Below are 15,488 nucleotides of genomic sequence, written 5' to 3' on the forward strand. Positions count from 1 at the left end.
CAAGGTTTGTGAGTAAATTTCTCGTGTCACTTGAACAAGCTGCCTAAACAAATAAAGATGCTTCATCAATCTGGTATCAAATGTCACTCTTGAATACATATCTGCAATTTTTTAAAGTACTTCACATAGTTTCTTAAGTTACATAAATTTATCCATCTGGTCAGAATCGTAACTACCACATATCTCAATAACATCAGGGATAAGTACGGTCTTTACCAAAGTAGCTAATTATGTTATTATGGCTTACAGACTTCTTAGACTAGAAAACCTTATTAGAGTACAATTGAAGTCAGTCATCTCATACTACTGGAGCGGAATTCTTTGATGTAACATCAAATGGTTCAAATGGCTCTGAGCACTATGGGACTTAACATCTGTGGTCATCAGTCCCCTAGAACGTAGAACTACTTAAACCTAACTAACCTAAGGACATCACACACATCCATGCCCAAGGCAGCATTCGAACCTGCGACCGTAGCAGCCGCGCGGTTCCGGACTGAGCGCCTTAACCGCGATACCACCGCGGCCGGCTGATGTAACATCGTCATCAGCATTTGTCAGATTCATTGGTATCATTATGACTACTTAAACCGTTGCTATCCCTGGTGATGAAAGAGTAACATGTTGATTATATTTTCATTAATAAGCTTGCAAGGAGGCAAGGCGGGCAGGGGTTGAATCCCGAGGCCTGGGCAGGAAGTCTCACTCCTCCCACCTTCAAAGTGCACTGTCACAATGCTTTTTTTAAAAATATGAGTTAAAAGTCAACAATACAATGGAGCAATACGCCAAAATTTAAGACATCGTGTGAACTAAAAAGGGCCATCTTGCAGGCTGGGAACACCTTATCGAAGCAGGCGGCCTGTAAGAGGCAGTCGTCATTTCAACGGTCATCACCCGGCTTCAACATTCGGAGTGTCTGGATCCGCTGCATAGTCAGAGACTGTCTGTAGTAAGACCAGCACCAAGGCAGCCGGACCTGCCCCGGAAGGGGCCTCCCGGACAATGAAGCCAAACGTTCACTTCCATTTCCATTTCTGTTACCGTAAGGTGATCGTGGAAACATCACTTCTGCAATTCAACGTCTCACACTCGTGAGACCCCAGATGGCGGTGGATCCATGAACGACGACTCTAAACAGTTAACAAATGGGTTCCGATATTGTATGCTGTTTTTTAAGACCATGCACTCGTCCATCACGTAGTGCCACAAATCGAGGACCCTTTTCGCTATCGCGAAACATGTAATGTACCGTCATTCCCTTTACCCAATTGACCACATTCATCCGGGTCGACGGCAAATAGACGACGTCGAAATGAAAGTTTTCATGGGCACCATCGAAACAAGGGTAGGTGAATAGCCAGTATCTGCTGGATCAGTTTCCAGCACTCGCGTGCGAGCCACAGTTCAATTGTTGTTCGACCGTGTGTAGAGATTGCATCACCGCAGCACTATATCTAACATTGCTGCACGGACCACCCAAGTCCAATTCCCCTCCAACACAAACTTCAGTTCATATCCTGAACGCAAATTCCAAGTGCTAACATTCGAGTATTTGTTTTCTATTCCCACACACAACACCGCTGTGAAAAGAATATTTTCTCTCATATCAGTCAGGTGGACAGATGAAAGAAATCGACAGGTGCGAGCGACTGTGGAATCAATATTAGTGGCAGTTTAACTAGAAGCTGACCTGCTTGGAGTTTTATAAATACGTAAAGGGAAAGCAAGTGTTGTTTCAAAAGATGAAATCTTCCGGAAAATGTGATGTAGCAACTACTTCTGCCGTAACTAGTTCCATATATCTGTGTCGTAAGCAAAAAATAATTATATTAAATAAAAATTTTTACTTAATTTCTGCACCTCCATCTCAGAGGGTCCCGATGAGTTCAAAGTTAGACATGGCACTCTACCCAATGTCATAAATTTGACAATAAGCTGCATGTTCACCTCATCTGGGCATGATTGGTTGTGATCAGTTTCAGAAAAGTTCCAGCAACGTTAGATATACCCAGGATCCATCACGTACTCACACCGTTGTTCATGTGAGAAAATAGCTATTTTGCTGTTGTAAGTGTTCTTTAGATTCTTTAGAGACGCTATGATTGTAGGATACTTCTCACATGCATATGATGTTCTGGCGGCTTTATTCTTGTTCTGAAATACTCTTTGCTCACTTCGTTACAATTTCGACGTTAAATAAGCTTGTCAGACAATTTCGTCGTTCTCGGGCTTAAACAGTGCCTGACATTATTTATCACGATTATATCTTTCTTAATCTTCTAAAAATTTCAGTAAACCGGATTTGAAACACGTTATTTCGACTTAACAATTTTCAAAATAGTGTCTTATGATAGCGCCTGTGGCGTGACTCTTAATATAAATTACTATATTCGGTCAACACTGTAAATTGCAATGCTAACAAACTGCCAGGAAAGCCATTGTGGAAAAATGCACTGAACACGAAAAAAGGTGCAGGTCCAACCAAATATGCTATTCTGCTATGGCAACAAAAAATTTTTGAGACACGGAAACGCTACAAGACTTACTGAATAAACGCTCCATGTACTTCTTGCCGTTACAGATTTATGAATCTCAGGCTTCCGACGACTTTCAGAGTCCTCATCACCAGGACGTACTTCAATAGACCGTTAGACACTTTTGTTGGTCGAATTATGTCATGGAGACTTGGAATCATGAAACTTCCGGATGCCACCGGAAATAATGTCGACATCCGTGACTGAAGAACACTGATTTTCCGGAATTTCGGCAAATTTTAAGTGCATCAGACTGCAGACTGGCGAGAATGTTGCAGCACTGACGCGGCTAACTCTTTTTATCTTCTGTCAAAAGTATTAAATGTTCTCTTTATGTTAAAGCAAGTGCTATATGCCATTGGCAACACATATAAAGGACAGTATTTTCCCTTTAAATAAGAGACTATCGAGCTATTGACCGAAAAATTGCTGTTGTGAGGAGTGGGCAATGTCTCACTTAGAGAATTACTAGCCATTGTTTGGGAAATCCTCCTAGTTGTAAGACAAAGAATATTGCATTAGGAATTAATAAGAGTGTTGTAATTGTATCTCTCTTATAACTACGCGGGCAAAAACTGCTGGAACTTCCGTGTATAAAAGCCTGCAACTACAAATAACGAAAATCATTTCATATTATTACATTAATAAAAACCTTTCCAGAATTACAATATGTAAGTGATTAACATTGGACTGCATGTGTGCAAACGTGTATGCATTGTGTTGTAGAGGTGCTGGATGTCAGTTTGTGGAATGAAGTTACATGCTTGTTACCCTTGGTCGTTCAATATAGGGACGGATAATATTATTAGTGGATGATACCGGAATTGATGTCCAATCATGTCCCATATGTGTCCCATTGGAAACAGAACTGGTAATCGGTCAGACACTCTGTAGATCATGTTTGGTTATGACAGCAGTAACTGAGCTAGCGTTATCCTGTTGGAATGTTGTTCATGAATGGCAGCGTGACAGGTCGAAACACCAGTTTTGAAGTGAAGGTGCATGGAATAACCATGAGTGTTCCTGCTTTCACACGAAATCGCACCGTGAATGACAACTCTAGGTGTAGATCCATTATGTCTAGCACGCAGACAGTTTCGCTTCAGGTCCTCAACTGGTCTCCTTGTAACCAAGATACGGCCATCACTGGCACCGAGGCAGAACCAGCTTTTATCAGAAAACACAAAAGACCACAATCCTGCCCTCCAATGAGTTCTCGTTTGACACGACTGAAGTCGCAAATGACGTTGGTTTAGGGTCGGTGGAGTGCACGCTGTAGGACGTCTGGATCGGGGCTGTACTTGAAGTACCCGATTTGTAACAGTTAGTTGCGTCAGTGTGGCGCCAACTGCTACTCAGATTTCTGCTGAAGACGGAGTACGATGTGCCAGGACCCTACCCCGAACACGATGATCTTCCCTCTCGGTAGTGTCGAGTGGCCGTCCGATCCCGGTCTTCTTGGGTCAGTACATTCTCGTGACCCTCGCAACCAACAATCGTGTACAATGACTACATTCCTTCTAAGTCTTTCCGCATTGTCGCAGAAGGAACGTCCAGCTTCTCGTAGCCCTATTACACGAGCTTGTTCCAACACAGTCAGCTGTTGATAATGGCGTCTTTGTTGCCTCTGAAAAAGGCGTTATTGACTAACATTGGCTCACCGCGTACAAACACAAAGTTAACTGACGCTTACGACCGTTACAGTGCATATTTACAGCCAACGTGATACCCATTCTCATAGTGGCGCCACTAGCGCCACTCTTAAGCGACTAGCGTCAAATCTTAATAGACATAATCTTTCAGACGTAGAAACATGCCTACTACCCATCGTTTATGTCGCATAAGTTCGGAGTAGGTATTAAAATCCATGGAGAAGAAATAAAAACTTTGAGGTTCACCGATGACATTGTAATTCTGTCAGAGACAGCAAAGGACTTGGAAGAGCAGTTGAACGGAATGGACAGTGTCTTCAAAGGATGGTATAAGATGAGCATCAACAAAAGCAAAACGAGGATAATGGAATGTAGTCGAATTAAGTCAGGTGATGCTGAGGGAATTAGATTAGGAAATGAGACACTTAAAGTAGTAAAGGAGTTTTGATATATGGGGTACAAAATAACTGATAATGGTCGAAGTAGAGAGGATATAAAATGTAGACTGGCAATGGCAAGGAAAGCGTTTCTGAAGAAGAGACATTTGTTAACATCGAGTATAGATTTAAGTGTCAGGAAGTCGTTTCTAAAAGTATTTGTATGGAGTGTAGCCATGTATGGAAGTGAAACATGGACGATAAATAGTTTAGACAAGAAGAGAATAGAAGCTTTCGAAATGTGGTGCTACAGAAGAATGCTGAAGATTAGATTGGTAGATCACATAACTAATGAGGAGGTATTGAATAGAATTAGGGAGAAGAGGAGTTTGTGGCACAACTTGACTAGAAGAAGGGATCGGTTGGTAGGACATGTTCTGAGACATCGAGGGATCACAAATTTAGTACTGGAGGGCAGCGTGGAGGGTATAAATCGCAGAGGGAGACCAAGAGATGAATACACTAAGCAGATTCAGAAGGATGTAGGCTGCAGTAGGTACTGGGAGATGAAGAAGCTGGCACAGGATAGAGTAGCTTGGAGAGCTGGATCAAACCAGTCTCAGGACTGAAGACCACAACAACAACAACAACTTCTTGGCGCTGCGACTTTTTTTCCTTCAGTGCAGTTTTTCATGACTTACCAACGTAACTGCTTTCACATCCATAAGGCTTTTAATAAATTCCAGGAACTGACTTTTACTGGGTGCAGCATTTCTTTGAGTTACTTGTGTGCTCGAAAAATGGGGTGTACATGGAGAAACCAGCTGAAGTATCTACTGTACAGAGAAATCGGCATTGCTATGGATGTTCTTCATTCATCGATGTACGTTGACGTATGGTTGAAACACAAGCATCAGTATGAATTACGCCGGCCGCTGTGACCGAGCGGTTATAGGTGCTCCAATCCGGAACCGCGCTGCTGTTGCGGTCGCAGGTTCTAATCCTGGCTTGGACGTGGATGTGTCTGATGTCCTTAGGTTAGTTAGGTTTAAATAGTGCTTGGAGCCATATGATTTGGAGTATGACTTACTGTTGAAGACAGTCAACATCTGTCTTGAGTAGATGTGCCTTGCTTTACTCGTATTATTGTTTTATCAACGCAGCAGCAGTAGTGTTGCTGCTCTTCTCGAACATCGACATGTTTCAGGAATACGGAGATGTGGTTAAAGAACATGACTCGTAAATTCAAATTAACTGGCAGTTTGGGGATTGCTGCAGGAAAAGGCCACAAATTGCTAAAGAAGGTACTGTTACTATGACTGACAATGATTTAAGAAATGTGCGTGCTACCTTCAAGCAGTGCACGACCTGTGTCACGACATTTGAACATTGCATGGTCCACTGTTGTTTCGGGCAGTGGTAGACAAAAATTCAAGTGCGGTTCCAGGCCGTTGTGGTTGCATATGATCGTCACATTGAGCAACTTTTGTGACCTGCAACATAAAGTTGGAACGCAGTTAACAAATATTTCCTTTTCACGTGGCAATAAAAATGTGTTTCTTTCAAGGGTTTATTCGCTATTTCTCTTCCACATCTCTTTATAAATGTTTCCACTAACTTCCTTTATCATGCTATCACACTTTTTTTATGGGAGCCCACTCAAACAGCGAAAGTTTAATTATAACCACCCTGTACTTAGTACGATAAGCTAATGATTCTAGATCGCCCGGAAGTACACTCCTGGAAATGGAAAAAAGAACACATTGACACCGGTGTGTCAGACCCACCATACTTGCTCCGAACACTGCGAGAGGGCTGTACAAGCAATGATCACACGCACGGCACAGCGGACACACCAGGAACCGCGGTGTTGGCCGTCGAATGGCGCTAGCTGCGCAGCATTTGTGCACCGCCGCCGTCAGTGTCAGCCAGTTTGCCGTGGCATACGGAGCTCCATCGCAGTCTATAACACTGGTAGCATGCCGCGACAGCGTGGACGTGAACCGTATGTGCAGTTGACGGACTTTGAGCGAGGGCGTATAGTGGGCATGCGGGAGGCCGGGTGGACGTACCACCGAATTGCTCAACACGTGGGGCGTGAGGTCTCCACAGTACATCTACATCTACATCTACATCTATACTCCGCGAGCCACCTTACGGTGTGTGGCGGAGGGTACTTATTGTACCACTATCTGATCCCCCCTTCCCTGTTCCATTCACGAATTGTGCGTGGGAAGAACGACTGCTTGTAAGTCTCCGTATTTGCTCTAATTTCTCGGATCTTTTCGTTGTGATCATTACGCGAGATATATGTGGGCGGTAGTAATATGTTGCCCATCTCTTCCCGGAATGTGCTCTCTCGTAATCTCAACATCGATGTTGTCGCCAGTGGTCGGCGGAAGGTGCACGTGCCCGTCGACCTGGGACCGGACCGCAGCGACGCACGGATGCACGCCAAGACCGTAGGATCCTACGCAGTGCCGTAGGGGACCGCACCGCCACTTCCCAGCAAATTAGGGACACTCTTGCTCCTGGGGTATCGGCGAGGACCATTCGCGACCGTCTCCATGAAGCTGGTTTACGGTCCCGCACACCGTTAGGCCGTCTTCCGCTCACGCCCCAACATCGTGCAGCCCGCCTCCAGCGGTGTCGCGACAGGCGTGAATGGAGGGACGAATGGAGACGTGTCGTCTTCAGCGATGAGAGTCGCTTCTGCCTTGGTGCCAATGATGGTCGTATGCGTATTTGGCGCCGTGCAGGTGGGCGCCACAATCAGGACTGCATACGACCGAGGCACACAGGGCCAACACCCGGCATCATGGTGTGGGGAGCGATCTCCTACACTGGCCGTACACCACTGGTGATCGTCGAGGGGACACTGAATAGTGCACGGTACATCCAAACCGTCATCGAACCCATCGTTCTACCATTCCTAGACCGGCAAGGGAACTTGCTGTTCCAACAAGACAATGCACTTCCGCATGTATCCTGTGCCACCCAACGTGCTCTAGAAGGCGTAAGTCAACTACCCTGGCCAGCAAGATCTCCGGATCTGTCCCCCATTGAGCATGTTTGGGACTGGATGAAGCGTCGTCTCACGCGGTCTGCACGTCCAGCACGAAGACTGGTCCAACTGAGGCGCCAGGTGGAAATGGCATGGCAAGCCGTTCCACAGGACTACATCCAGCATCTCTACGATCGTCTCCATGGGAGAATAGCAGCCTGCATTGCTGCGAAAGGTGGATATACACTGTACTAGTGCCGACATTGTGCATGCTCTGTTGCCTGTGTCAATGTGCCTGTGGTTCTGTCAGTGTGATCATGTGATGTATCTGACCCCAGGAATGTGTCAATAAAGTTTCCCCTTCCTGGGACAATGAATTCACGGTGTTCTTATTTCAATTTCCAGGAGTGTATTTGTTACAGCGTTGCTTCATGGCAAACCACCTCCACTAGGACCTTGCCTAGTAGAGCGGTGCGGGTCTCTCTCATCGTACCCTACGCTCCTCGGAGTATGGGACATCATCATCATCATCATCATCATCAGAGTTGCTTCAGTACAAGATGTATATCATTTCATAATAAACTCGAACAGTAACTTCGTCAAATGAAAAATCACTCTATGACAGCTGAAATTTTATGTTTCCGGTCTTCACTTTCCACCAAAAGTCACTGGACGCAATCGATAGTTAACCAAGTCATTGCGCAGTCACCCAGAAATGTCTCATCTCCCAAAAATCCTGTGCAGACACAGATGCAAAATACGCTCTACAGGGTATCAACAACGAGCAATAAACAGATAAGAACTCCATTAATGGGTATCGCCACCTTGCAGATGACCCCACATCGATGTCACACGACTACCCCGCGAGCTCACAGGCTGGCGGGAAAGTCCTAGAAGCAACTTCCTTTTTATGAAAGGTGCCCTGTTAGGCTGCGAAACTCCATTAAACAGTTTTCTGTTTGCTAAACTACATTTTGAAGGACACAGCGCGCAGGCAGCGCCGGAGGCCTGTGATGACAACGACACCGCAGCGCAGCAAGTGATTTTGAGATAACGCAGTTATAGAAGCCGTGGCGCGGCGCGGCGCGGCGCCGAGTTGGTAACTCCATTACATTCCAGCCGGGCCTCGCCGGCGTGGCGTGCAACTTGTTCGCCGTACTGTGCTCTACTCTGGACCGAGGGAGCTGCGCGGCGCCACGCCTGAGTGGGCACCCACCACACGGCGTAGACCAGACCACGTCCCTCCGTCCAGAGTTACAGCTCGCCCAGAGTCCGCAGTTATGGGTCAACCTGCAATACTACAGCACGTAATATTGCTGCAAGCTATCCTATAGCGAGGGATGTGTTTGCTGTGGTCTTCAGCCTGAAGACTCGTTTCATGCAGCTTCTCCACCGTCGTCTATCGTTAAGTGCGCTTTCGTCTTTGCGTAACTATTGCAACCTACATCTATTTGAACCTGCTTATTGCGGTCAAATTTTGGTCTCCATTTTCAATATTTACCTCAATATCCCCCACTCCTCACTTCCCTCCGACACCCGATCAAGTAACGATTCCTTGAGCCTCAGGTTGTGACCTCTCACATCTATCTTACACTCAGTTCACACATTCAAAGTATCTATTATCCTCTTGTCTGACATTAACCCTTAGATACTTTTAAAGTAAAGTGCAAGTGGGGAGAGGTACATTTTGCTTACCTTTTCAAAATTTTGTAATCTAGTCAGTTACCTTACATTTTGAAACCAATATTTAATGAAGTTAATGGAATCTTCTACCAAATGCTATGATTTGTAAAATTTTTCAGTTACAGTTAACCCAAAATTTATGTCTTATGATTAGATGTCACACATCCTCTGAATGTCCTGCTCAATATTTTCATGCTCAGGACCTCGATTTTACATCAGTATCTCTTTAAATAGTCTGTTGTGAGTGAAAGTCAACAACAATTAACGAAACTTGCATAAAGTACATTCCCCCCCTCCCCATTGGTAGTACATGTTACTGATAATGTCTTGATATTGCTAAGAGTATGTCACAAAATATTTTCAAATTGGACCACATTTATACATCAGCTCGTCTTTAAATAGTATGTTGTTGACATAAATCAACAACAAATAGCGAATTTTATTTTCTTCCGGTCCTTTTAGCGTGGCCATGAAGCACCTACGTTATGGAAAATGTGTTGGTATTGTTGGAGATAATAATGTTCAAGTTACACTTTTAAACAAGAATAGACTCCAGACAATTATCACAAAAAACATCCTCACACTTATATTTATGTTACATATTAAGAAACCTCTCATTTTCAGAAAGGCTTTGCCTGTTACTGCCAGTATGCTTATTTTATCCTCAAAACGTCAACTGTCTTTGTTATTTTACTGTCTAAATAGTAAAACCCATCTGATACTCGTACTTCTAGTGTCTAATTTTCGAATACAATCCCTCAACAGTATCAGATTTAACAACAGATACATACTACAAACTCTGTTTCATTTTTGTTGATGTTCATTTTACGGCCTATTTTTGAGGCGCTATACATATCGTTATAGTGATCACAGAAGTCCTTCGCTGTCTCCCACAGAGCTACAGTGTCATCGCTAAAGCTTCAGATTTTTGCATATTTCCCCTGAACTTTAATTTGTCCTTAGTTTTCTTTACAGTTTTTAATGCAGAGATCAACTAACTTGGGGGATAAACTACATCCGCACCTCAAAACTTCTCAGCTATTGCTTCCCTTTCATTTTTTTGCATTTTTTGTTATTTCATCTTCCTCAATCCATATAAGTGGGGTGTGGTCTATCAGAAGTATAATATTACGCTCGTAAGCCAAGCGAATTAAAAAAAAAAGTGTAAATTAAAAATCAAGGATGGACAACTAAAAAACTGGAAATATTTGCATTTTAAAAATGCATCACAGAATGGTGAAATTATTCTGATAAAAAACGCTAAAGCACTGCACCTTCACTTAAAACTGAAGGACCTGCACTGGGTAAGAAGTACTGTGGCAGGAGACAATGTGTTCCAGAGGGATGAGGGGGAGTTGCTGGGTGGGTAAAAAACAGGGGTCTGTGAGGTAGGAAAACTTTGGATGGAGATGGATATGTAGGAGTTGAAGTGGACAGTGAGAAAGATATAGGGTGAGTAGTAGTGTGATGTGTGGTAGTGCTTATAGCAGTAAAGAAATGGGGATGGATGGAAAAGGAAAAGGAAAGTGGAGCTCTGATACGGAGTAGAATTGTAACAACGCAAGAATATCTATTCTACAGTATTGTTTATTTTAACAAGAGACTGTTTAGTAAAGAGTGAAGTACAATAAACAAAATTAGCACACTAATGCTCAAAAGTAACTGCTGAAGTACACCAGTTAAGAGTGTGGTATCCAGTTAACAGGGATTTGATGAAGTGGTATATTATTATTTGGCTTATTTTTTCGTCTTAAATAAAAGAAAACTGTACAAAGCAGAAACACCAACACAAAGGTTCCAGATATACCCGTTTCTAGCATTATAATTTTAGTTTTGTTCACCATTTAATTGTAAGACATGTTGCATCATAACATTGGCATCAATTTTGCCTTGCTGTGAGTTTATGAACATAGCTAATGACTTCAGAAGGGAACTGTCAAGGGAGTAATTGAGGTAGGATAGGTTTTATGTAGGAAATGCTTGCATGGCGTTTTCTGAAAAAAGCAAACAACATGGTTATGAACCTACCAACCTAGTAAAAACAAAAACAAAGAAAAGAAGGAATACATTGTTAACTACAAGATCTACATGTTTCTACGTTCAACTTTTCTTTCTTAAAAAATAAACCATTATCATTTATTAATTATTTACATATGTATACTACAGTCTACTAAGATTCAACTAGGACATTCGCACCCTTGAACGAAGATTGTATGGTGCCATGTCTGTATGTTGTGCTGGCGTGGCCACTCTTTTTCCTTTACGGGAACTTCCTCCACCCTTCGGAAAAGCAGACACTATTGTTGAAGGAATTACATCTGGAGCGCCCTTAAAAGGTTTTAAACGACTTGCATGGACAATGGTAGTTCGTGTGGGCAGTTGCAATTTAACGGTGACTGGTGACGTGTTCTCAATAATTTGATAAGGACCTCTGTAGTTTGTTACAAATTTCTTCGTTTTTCCTTTCGCTATGTAAGGAATTGAAAGCATAACCCACTGACCGATTTTGTAATTTGGATATTTAGCTTGGGCATTACCTAATCGTTCCTGTCGTTCCAAAGCCTTTGTATTAGATTTTTGAACCTTTTTCCATACATCCTTCATCATTCGACTGAAATCTCTTACTGTTTCTGCGACTTTTCCGTTTTTCTGCCTGATTACATCAAAAGGGGACGGCATTTTTTTCCCATAGACCACTTCATAAGGTGACATGCCAGTTGCTTCATGCGTTTTGGCGTTGTATACCGACACGATTATTGGTAAATACGTATCCCAATTAGAATGTTGTTCGTTAATATAATAACTAAGCATCTTGCCAATTGTCCGATGAACTCTTTCTGTGCGCCCGTTGCACTGAGGGTGTAAGGGAGTTGTGCGTAATTTACGCATTTTTAGTAAGTGGCATAGCTGTTTCATTAATTCAGACATAAAATTAGATCCCTGATCTGTGATAATAGCTTCAGGTACGCCAAATTTAAGTATCCAGTTGTTAACTAAAGCTTGGGCAACTGTATTTGCTTGCTGATCTGGGAGACTCACCATAGCTAGATAGCGTGAAAAGTGATCTATAATTGTAAGAACATACTTATTACCAGCAGGTGTTTTATGAAATGGCCCGTAGAGATCCACTCCGCAGATTTGAAATGGACATGAAGCCTCGGGGAGCCTCTGTAAGGGTATTTTTGAACGAGAAAGTTCAGCTCGTTGTGCGCACGCAATGCAATTAAGAACGTACTGCGCAACATCCTGCTTTCTGGTTTGCCACCAAAATCGCTCTGCTACTCGTCTTTCGGTTGTCCGCTGTCCACCGTGTCCTGCAAGGATATGATCGTGGGCCTCTGCCATTATTTCTTGTCTAAGGTGTTAGGGAACAACAATTCGCGGTCCAAGTTTTGTTTTACGGCATAATACACCATCTTCAAAGCAAAATTGTTTTTGAGTTGCGTATTTTTTACATTCTGTATCCTCATCTTGTGCCTTTCTCCAGTCCTTAGTATCTCGGCCTGTTGCTTCCAAAAGTGCTATTTTCCGACTTAGGCAATCTGCATTCGTGTGTTTTTTGCCTGGTTTATGGATAACTTCGAAATCCATTTCGGAAAGACATAGGGCCCAACGGGTAAGACGACTAGATGGATCCTTTAAACCAAGCAACCATTTTAAAGCTGCGTGGTCTGTAATGACCTTGAATTTCCTACCATACAAGTAGCATTTAAAGTATTTGATACCATAAATAAGACTTAACAATTCTTTCTCCGTTGTGGAATAATTTCTTTCTGCCGTTGTTAGTTGTCTCGAAGCGTAGGCTATGGGGTGTTCCGCGCCATTAATATTCTGACTCAAAACAACTCCTACTGAATGACCACTTGCGTCACAGGATAAAATAAATTCTTTGTTATAATCTAGGTAGGCTAATACTGGGCTGTGTGTTAAGTTATCTTTAAGGGTTTGAAATGCTGATTCACAATCTTCAGTCCAATGAAATTTTGCACCCTTTTTCAACAATTGGGTTAAGGGTCGGGCAATTTCAGCAAAATTTTGAACATATTTTCGGTAATACGATGCGAGACCAATGAAACTTTGTACTTCCTTAACGCGTTGTGGTGTTGGGAAGTCCTTAACTGCCGAAATTAATCGAGGATCTGTTTTAATTCCTTTTTCACTAATGACATGCCCTAGGTATGTAACCTCTGTCAATGCAAAAGTACATTTTTCCATATTAAATGTTAATTTAGCTTTTCTAAGTCTCTGGAAAACATTACGCAGACGCACAGCATGTTCATTAATGTGTCTGGAGAATACAATAATATCGTCTAGATATACACAACATTGCTGAGTTTTGAGTCCTCGCAATACTCCATCGAGTAGTCTTTGAAAAGTTGCTGGTGCATTTTTCAAACCGAAAGGCATTCTTTTAAATTGCCAGTGGCCTCCAGGGGTAGAAAATGCTGTTTTATGCCTATCTTCAGGAGCAACTTCAAATTGATGATATCCACTATGTAGATCGATTGCTGAAAAGTATTTACTGTTACCCAAACTGTTAATGATATCTGTAATGTTGGGAAGAGGATAAACATCTGAGATAGTTTGTTTGTTAAGGTGCCTGTAGTCACAACAAAATCTATATCGTTTCGTACCGTCGGGAGACTTCTTTGGAATAATTACGATATTTGAATTATAAGGCGAATCAAAATATTCTATAATTCCATCTTTTAGATGCTGTTCTAAAAATTCATCCAGTACTGGTTGTAAGTGATCCGCAACTCTATAAGGCTTCCTATAAACTGGGGGGCTATTTCCTGTTGAGATCCTATGCTGTGTGATATCTGTTGCTGGCAGTGGACCTTCTTCATTAAATAAATCTTGGAACTCAACTAAAACTGCTTCTATCGTGTCTCTATCCTTTCCTTGCAAATGCTCAATCTTCTGGCGTAATGCGGTTTTGTAGGCGTCTGGTTTCTGACCATCATTAATATCTGACCAAATGAAATCTTCTTCTTCAAAAGTACTGACTGTAACTACTAATATTCCCTTATGCAACTCTTTGTCCTCCACTCCGAAATTGTCAATATGTACCGGTACTTTTCTTTCTCCCTCAACGTCTTGAACCCGTACAACACTCCTACGTACAAAACAATGTGATACATCTAATTCCTCATTTTCCTCTAAAGGCTCTATTAGACACACTGTATCTGTAGGTACTTCGTGGTCAATGGTCATCCAGAGAAGTTTTCCTGAGCCAGATGGTATCTGATCCCGCGAATCAACCTTCAAGGACGTTGCACGCAGTATAGTTGATTTCGCCTTCCGGTTAGGGAAATCTTGCGGCAGAGGGCCCTTTGCAGCGGTGTCACTTAGCTGAAACACTATTCCGCTAAGTTCTACAGTTTGCTGTCTGAGGTCGATTTTAGCGTGATGTTTATTCAGGAAATCCAACCCTAGGATCGCGTCGTACCCGCCAGTTACCTTTGTTACCACTTCTACATCTTCTTGAAATTGTACACCGTGAATATAGAAAATCAATGATGTACATCCTAATGACTTAACTGTACCTCCTCCTACTCCATTCAATCTATACCTTGGAGGGTCATATTTCTTTTCTCCAATACATTCATTACTTACTATTGATACGTTTGCGCCTGTATCCACCAGTATCCTTGCCTCTTTATCCTGTATGGTAGCAGATAACCAGCATTCCGCCTTCACATTCGCCTTAATGGCATGAAATTTTATTGGGAACGCCTGGCGGCGGCTCCGACATTCCCGTTTGAGTTTAACTGATTTCCATTTCCAAAAACTTTCTTAGACCTGCATTCCTTGAATGTGTGACCTATTCTTTGACAATTAGTGCATTGAGGTTGTCTGTAGTTTTTTGCTATATGTCCCTGTCGATCGCACCTAAAACATCGTACACCTGCTGAAAATATATTTCGCTTCTCCTTGTATCTGGTGGCAATGTCAATTTCTTCAAAAGCTGTCGCCACAGATACAGATTCTGCTAAATTTTTAGGAAACTCTGCCCTGACACGACGGGACGTTTCAGGAGGTAACCCACGTAAAAATGTATCCAGAGCTCTATCTTCTGCCTCTTGTAAAATAACTTTATTTGCTTCATCACTAGTTGTCAACTGATAGGTGTTAATACTAACTTTTCTAATCCTATCTACAAAGCTTTCTAACGACTCATTTTGCCTCTGAGTGATAGTGTGTAATTTTTCCCTATAAAATCTACAGCTGT

Source organism: Schistocerca serialis, chromosome 1 (assembly GCF_023864345.2).
Source record: "Schistocerca serialis cubense isolate TAMUIC-IGC-003099 chromosome 1, iqSchSeri2.2, whole genome shotgun sequence".
Classification (NCBI taxonomy): Eukaryota; Metazoa; Arthropoda; class Insecta; order Orthoptera; family Acrididae; genus Schistocerca; species Schistocerca serialis.